The 7,900-nt window shown below is 42.3% G+C and overlaps 1 pseudogene; it reads left to right on the top strand.

Annotated features, from left to right (window-relative positions):
- Positions 1-4,125: 4,125 nt before the first annotated feature.
- LOC137154873 (olfactory receptor 5AP2-like) lies at positions 4,126-5,001 on the top strand (annotated as a pseudogene).
- The last annotated feature ends 2,899 nt before the right edge of the window (positions 5,002-7,900 follow it).

The following is a 7,900-nucleotide window of genomic DNA, read 5'->3' as shown; positions in this document are numbered from 1 at the left end:
CTGCCCAGGGGGAAGGGGATCTCGGGGATTCAGCCCCATGGAGCATGCCTGCTGGGGCTCAAGGCTTCAACAGGAGCAAAGCTGGAGCCCTAAGTCCCAGCAGGTGCCTTCTGCAGGGCTGACATCCAAAAATCCCCCACCCCCAGGGCTGAAACCCCTAGCTCCACCACTGCGCTGCAGGTCTGAAGTCCCAAGTCCCAGTAGGTGCGCCCCGGCTCTCAAACTTCTGAAGATTGTTGTACACAGCTGGGAGGGTCAGTAAGTTTGACCACCCCTGTTCTAGAATGTGAATTATCAGTACATGCTCTGAACTTTCTGAACATTGGGACTCTCTCAGATATTTCAATAGTCCATCGCAATGTGCAGTTCAGAGAGATTCAGGCAGCCCCTTGGAAGCCTGTGAGATAGCACCGGAAACTGGGAGTCCCCAAGAGAAACTGATCAACTCCATCCAAATTGATCAGCTCCACTTTACCATCTCCTACCATTGGATTCTCAATCAGATTTCTGTCCCTCCGACTCCACTTAAACATCCATTCCCAACAATGCACATGGAAAATTTAAACATGCATTGCCATGACTGTGGGCTCTGTGAGAACATTGAGATGCATGTAATAGAGAAACACATTCTGGATAAGATGAACAAATAAATCACCTAATCACCCCATTGCAACTCACCTATCTGTGGTCAGAGATCCTTCAAATATCCCACATGTCCCACCTTTGCACAAATACACAGAGCTTAGGGGACAGCAGCTCCTTTGGGCTTATCTCACTAAGGCTTGGTCTACACTTACCTCGGCGATTTGGCGGCAGTCGACAGGGGTTACGCAAAGTACACAAAGAACTTGTGTAACTCCCGTCGACTGCTGTGCTTCTCTTCTGCCGCGCCATCTTCACTGCACTGCACTGAACGTGGTTCCCGTCGATGCAGTGCTATGCCACTTGTGGGGGTGGATCAATAACGTCGACTTCTGGATTGACTGAGCGAGTCTTCACTGACCGCTCAGTCGCTCCAGATAAGTCGATCTGACGGCGGTGATTTTGCCACCGTCAGTGTAGACATAGCCTCAGCCAGACACTTTCATCAAGAAGCAGCTGGCCTAGCTCTGCATTGAATGAACGTGGGGCCATAACTAGACTTGTTGTAAATCACTGATCCCAGTTGCTTCTCTCTGCAAAATGAAACAATACAGCCCAGTAAATCAGCAGCCCCTCATCCATGGCCTGAGAGAACTTACAATACAGTCCTTAGACAAATGGGAACACGCCACGTAAAATGTCTAATGGGCAAATTCTAAGAGGCTACTCAAGGAGAACCCTACCCAGCGTAATCAGTGGGGACCAAAGGTGCCTGGCAGGGCCTGGATCCCCAGTGAACATGCAGAGAAAGGCAAGAAGCTCCTCCCTCCACCACCACCTGCACATCATCAGTCTCTGAGTTGTGTGGGGACTGCCCACTCCGGCTCCCTACCTGGAAGTAAGATGCTGAAAAGAGGGTGTGGAGAAGGTGGATCCAGGGTCTGACCCCATCTCCAATTTCCCAAGGAGTGGAGCCAGCATGCTGAGGGAAGATCTCTGTGACATTTGAGGTCATGATTCAGCAAAAATGTTAGGCATGTGCTCACTTTAAGCACATGAGCAGTCCTGTTAAACTTCATTAATCTCACTCATGCCTAAAGTTAAGCATGTAACTGAGAGTTTTGCTGTATTAGCTGGTGGAAAATGTGCCCCCCAGAGGGAGGAGCAGAGTAGATAATGCCTTTCTATTTCTCTGTCTCTACACTGTCTCCTGTGCACAGCTTGTGGTTAGATGACACAATATATAGTGCCAAGAGCTCAGCATTTGCATTTGGCCACATAAGAATAAAAATAAAACAGTACATTATCACACTGAAATTAATGAAAGTATAAAAGAATTCTTAAAAATTAACCAGCTGCTGTACATGTCTCAAAGTCAGTAGAAGAAATCATGCTGTTATTTTCTACCACTTGAGAAATTATAAATATAACATAGATTTTTTCTATTACAGGATGCTGCACATGTGTATTTAAGTAATTTTAAGGCTTTTAATTATATGATCAGTGTATTGTGAAGATCCCAGCTGATAACGGGGCAGTAAAAGGCTATGGAATTAATCTCAGCTAAGACGTTTCCTGACCTTTGCATATTTAATTCTGCAATTTAAATGCTCTCTCTCTCTCTCTCTCTCAATGGGGTTACTAATGGATCCCCCTGAGCAAGATAGATGATAAGCTCGGCGCTATCTCAGGGATCGTGGCCTCCCAAAGGTATCTTAGTAAGTAAGAAAAAAGATACATAAATTATTCAGTATCAAACAACCTGAACATTCCTTCCCAAGCAGCACAGAATCTCTGCAACACATCAGGAAACTCAATGGCTCAGTATAACCAGATGGAACAGGATATATGGTCAGACTTCAATCCAAACAGCCAGAGGCATTTTTTCTGAAATCTAGAAATGAATCTTCTGGACTTTGGATCATAAGCCACCCACCAAAGAAATAATCCTGGATTTGCTAAAACGCCATTGGTAAATTGCTTCATGTTTCTGAATGGGAATTACTGCAGGTAGCAGAGATAGATAAAATCCTTTATTTCACATAGCCCAATTCCATTCCCGTTTGTAATATGCAAGTTTCCTTCTGCCATCAATGACACTAATGTCTTCAGTAACCGGCTCTCGAATATATGTGGGGATGGTGCCCCAGCCTAATTCCATCCCACATCTCCCTGATTGCCAAGAGTTAAATACATTTTGCCTGGTGTCTGAACCTAACCGTTTTTTTCTCCCTTAGATTCAGCCTATTCGTTTTTTACCCACTTTCTTCTGAGGTGGTGAGGAATTCCCGTTTCTCAAGCTATGTTGCTCCACTGAAGCTTTTTGTGACCTTGTTGATCTTCTTTCCTATGCGTCACAAGTCAATAGCTAGACTGTGGAGACATCTAACTGCTGCATAAACTAGGATAGCAAGAAGTTGCAGTCTACCCTGCAATATTCTGATTACGCCCACCTCCACAATATGTTTTACTGTCTGCATCGCTGCCCTACAGACACATTGTGAAGACTGGGCTAAACTTAATCCAGGATCTGAATTCCAGGTTACAAACAGGCCGATGTAATTTAGGGCTTCTGAAATTTGTCAGCATGCCTGTCTCTCTATCCTAGAGTTGCTGCTTCTGTGAGGACATTGCTATGTTCTTATAGCATGTGAATCTTGTTGACTGTGGCCCTTTACTCCTTTCTCTTCTAGACTGCACACATTTACAACAAAGTGTTGTATTCTGTATCCTAGTAAACAGGATAGAATAGAAATAGATAGAGTACATATAGAGACTGAAGAGAAATAATAAATAAAATAAAAAAGAGTCCCATTCAATTACATCGCACGAAGGCAGACAATTTGTCAAATTTTATCAGTGCTTGTATACTAATGCTAGAAGTCTGAATATAAAATGAGTGAACTTGACTGCCTGGTATTAAATGAGGCTATTGCTATAAATTGGCATCACAGAAACTTCATGAGATGATGATAATCCAAGGGACAGAATAATACCAGAGTACAAAACGTACTTAGGGTGACAAAGTAGGTGGGGGAGAGGCACTATATGCAAAAGAAAGCATAGAGTGTAGTATAGTAAAGAGGTTTAATGAGTCAAACTGTACCATAGAATCTCTATGGCTAGAAACTCCATGCCTGAATAATAAGAGTATAGAAGTAGGACTATACCATTGGCAACCTGACCAGCATAGTGGTAGTGATTGTGAAATTCTAAGGGAGATTAGAAAGGTTACAAAACTGAAAACCCAATAACAGTGTGGGATTTCAAGTATCCCCATATTGACTGGAAACATCAGCTCAGAGTGGGATGCAGAGATAAAATTTGCCATAACCATTAAGCACCTAGTCCTGGAACCTACAAGGGGAAAGGCAGTTCATTGAGACATGGGATCTAGTCTTGTGTCCCACTGATTAACTCTGTGATCCTATAGACTCCACTATCAGCCTGTTTTCAGCAGAGTCACTGCCCCTGTCACAGGTATGTTGCACTCATCTCTGTTCTGTGCATTGTCACTTCTTCCCCAACAGGTAAAACTGAGAAATGTCAGCAGGAAACAAAACCACACTAACAGAATTCATCCTCTGGAATTAACAGATAATCCAGAGTTGAAGGTTCCCATTTTGGTAATGTTCCTGTTGATCTATTTTATCACCCTGGTGGGGAATCTAGGGATGATTGTGTTAACAAGGATCAGTCTCCAGCTCCATAGTCCCATGTACTTCTTCCTCAGTAATTTGTCCTTCGTAGATCTTTGCTGCATCTCAACCATCACGCCCAAGATGCTGGTGACCTTCTACTCTGATGGGAAGAGAATTTCTTTCCTGGGGTGTGTGGTGCAGCAGCTGTTTTACTCAGTATTTGTGTCCGTTGAGGCCTTTGTGTTGGCAGTGATGGCGTATGATCGCTATGTAGCCATATGTAACCCACTACTCTATAGTACAGTGATGTCCCATGGCATTTGCTTCAGGCTCATAGCTAGTTCCTACGTTGCCAGATTGACCAGTGCAATAATACAAGTCAGCTGCACTTTCAGTTTATCATTCTGCAGCTCCAACAGGATCCACCATTTCTTCTGTGACATCCACCCGCTGCTGAAACTCTCCTGCACTGACACTCGCATCAATGAGATTGTGCTGTTTGCTTTCACCTCTCTTGTTGGCTTGCCTACTTCTCTGGAAATCTTCATCTCCTACGTTTACATCCTCTCCACCATCCTGCGGATCCGCTCCGGGCAGGAGCAAAGCCTTCTCCATCTGTGCTTCCCATCTGATAGCTGTCACTGTGTTCTACGGGAGTACTTTGTTTATATATTTACATCCTATACCCAGTTATTCACTGGACAGCAACAAGGTGGTCTCTGCGTTCTACACAGTGGTGATCCCCATGCTGAACCCCCTGATCTACAGCCTGAGATGAGCCATCAGGAAAACCATCAGCAAGAGCATTTTTTTGTAAAACTCAATACAGAAAGTTAGGTTCGCTTGAAAAACTGGTTAGAATGTTGAGATAATGGATAAAATGTCACTTGGTTCTTCCCAGGGAGAAGGAGTTGACTTTGAAACACAGGGGTTTTGTTTAGTAGATGGGCAATGGATGAGATTTAAATAGGGTATGTGAGGTTTAAGAGTCAGTTGTTTGAGGAGATAATGAAGTGTCATGAAGGGATGATATACAAGTTTCTTCCAACAGCTGAACTTCTGTAATGTGAATGTCTCTTTGGACATATAGACATGTCTGCTTGGGAAATGATGTAGAATGAAGACTGGGCAGCTGGAGTTCTAATTTCCAGCTTGTATGCACGTACATGTTCTAGCTTTGACAGAGCTGGTGCTCTAAAACTAGCAGTGTAGCCACGGCAACACAGCTGGCAGGTGAAGCTAGTCCATTGAGTGCTGTCCCATCTGGGATCCTAGGAACATATTCGGATGGCTAGCTCAAGCCACCACCCAAGACACTGTGGCTAGCCTGTCATTTTAAGTGTGCTAGCTCAATTCACTGTAGCACATACACCTCTATGCAAGCTGGGACTAACCCTCCAGGGGCAGACAGACCCTAAGATGGGAAATTTTCTGTTTCTTTTTCTGCTCATGACAACTTATTTTGCTTCTATTTCATGTTTTCCTTGCACGTTCCTCCTGAATATTTTCTCTTCCATGCTTATCTTCCTTAGTAAATCACCATTTTAATGTAATGCTTGTCACCATTAAGGTAACGGTACGTAAAATATTAATATTTGGGACAAATGGTGCTTGATGAATAAATGTTTTCATTCCTACATGTCAAGGCTGACTTCCCCAGGATTACCAAATGCACCTTTTTTAAATAACCCACACATCCCTGTCAACATATAATTTTTTTTAAAAGGTTGATATTTATACATTTTCTCAAATATATTTCTACACAGTTGTTCTAGTTTGTCCTGTTTGCTACCATTGTCTTCATGGTAGAAAGGGCCTTGAATGTTACTCAACCTGACCCACTTCCAACAAAACTTTATTATCAAAATTTCCTACAACTGGAGGACCTAGCGCTGGAGCTGAGGGGTGGGGGGAGAGGAGAGGGCAGTGAGTTTCCCTTGCCATGGCTCAGAAGCTTATACCATTGAAATTATGATTCTGTAATATTTTATGGATCACACTACCTTAACTTGCCTAGGGAATGAGATTTGACTATATTAAACACCCAGATTACAGAGGCTGACATTTCTTGATGGACCTAATGGTTTTTAAGTTATATCCTTGTTTGTATTGTATATGCAAATACAGTACAAGGTTAATTATTAAAACAAATCTAGTACTTTACTTACCATTACACTGCTCTAGCTTCTCAGCTGACCATTAACTAATGGTAGTGAAAAAAGCTTCACAAGCTCATTATAAAAGGAAAGACCAATCTTTTGGTTAGACTTACTTGAAGAAGGTCTGAAATACATTTTTAAAAAGGAAATAACTTGACAGTTGATGAAAAAACTAAATCTGGATTCAATGAAACTTTTTCAACCAGCATACCAGTTGATAGGATAAGTTATTTGTCAATAAAGCAAAAATTGCCCAAAGTAAGTGATAAAGTTTGATTAATAGTATTTAACCAGCTTCAGTTTTAGTGAATCCAAGAAACCAATTAGTGACAATTTTAGAAAGATTCCTTTCCTTCAATACTAGGCAAACAGACATGTACTGGACCTAACTTAAGTTGTGAGATCTTTGGGACAGGAACCATCTTTTGCTCTGTGTTTATACAGTGTTTAGTACAATGGGATCCTGGTCTGTGACTGGACTGCTAGGTGCTATGCAATAGAAATAAAAAATAATAGGAATAAATATATGGGCTCACATATTTTTAAATCTATATGAAAATTCCTTTTATATACTTTTCCAAGTGGCTAATACTCCACACAAAATGGCATGCACATTGACACTCCAAGGAAAGTATAAACACACATATACACTCACAGACACACAATAATATTAGTAGTAGTAATATTTCACCTAGTCCTGAACCAGGACCCTATTCTGTTAGGCACTCTGCAAACACAGAACAAAAAACAAACAACAACAAAAAAACCCAGAACCTGCCCCCAAGAGCTTCCAATATAAGACAAGAGACAACAAATGGCAAAAAAAAAAAAAAAAAATGCATGGAGGAATGCAAGGACACAAAGAAACAATATGGATCAGCATGCCCACATACAAAGTAGGAAATGACTGCCTAGAAAGGAGTACTGTGGAAAGGGATATGGGGGTCAAAGAGGATCACAAGCTAAGTATGAGTCAACCTTGTAACATTGTGTATACTTGTGTGTGCTCCCCAATGACCTGCCTCCACCCCATACCAGAGTCCCCTCTTCTCTCATTGTGCCAGAACTCTATGATTCCTCCTTTCCTTCATTCCTCCACACACCAGGTGTTCTGGGTGCCCCTCAGTCCCCCATCTGCCACATGCCAAGAGCTCTGTTTCCTTCCATGCAAGTTTCCCTTTCTCCTCCCCCAAGAGCTCTGTGTGACCCCGATTCCTTCACCTCCCCAACCACCATTCTTATTTCTTTTTTTTTCCACTTGGGAGATAAATAACAGCATTTTAATCCTTTATTGTGAGAATCAGTGGAACTGAGATGGGGCCATTTTATTATGATGGAAGGTGTTCATGGCTGCCTTCCACCAATTCTTTGATCTATAGACAATTACAGACTTGGCTGATGCTGTTCAGTCTGCTCAGCAGATACAAGCAGGTCCATGTGCCCTGCCCCTGATACCATTTCAATCTTTGGGAATTCTTCTTTTTATCAAAATAAACTGGATTCTGTCCATTGAGGCCT

The sequence above is a fragment of the Emydura macquarii genome, unplaced genomic scaffold, assembly GCF_026122565.2.
Source record: "Emydura macquarii macquarii isolate MOO-44397 ecotype Brisbane River unplaced genomic scaffold, CSIRO-AGI_Emac_v2 contig_1305, whole genome shotgun sequence".
Taxonomy (NCBI): domain Eukaryota; kingdom Metazoa; phylum Chordata; order Testudines; family Chelidae; genus Emydura; species Emydura macquarii.
This window is presented reverse-complemented; position numbering and strand designations above follow the sequence as displayed.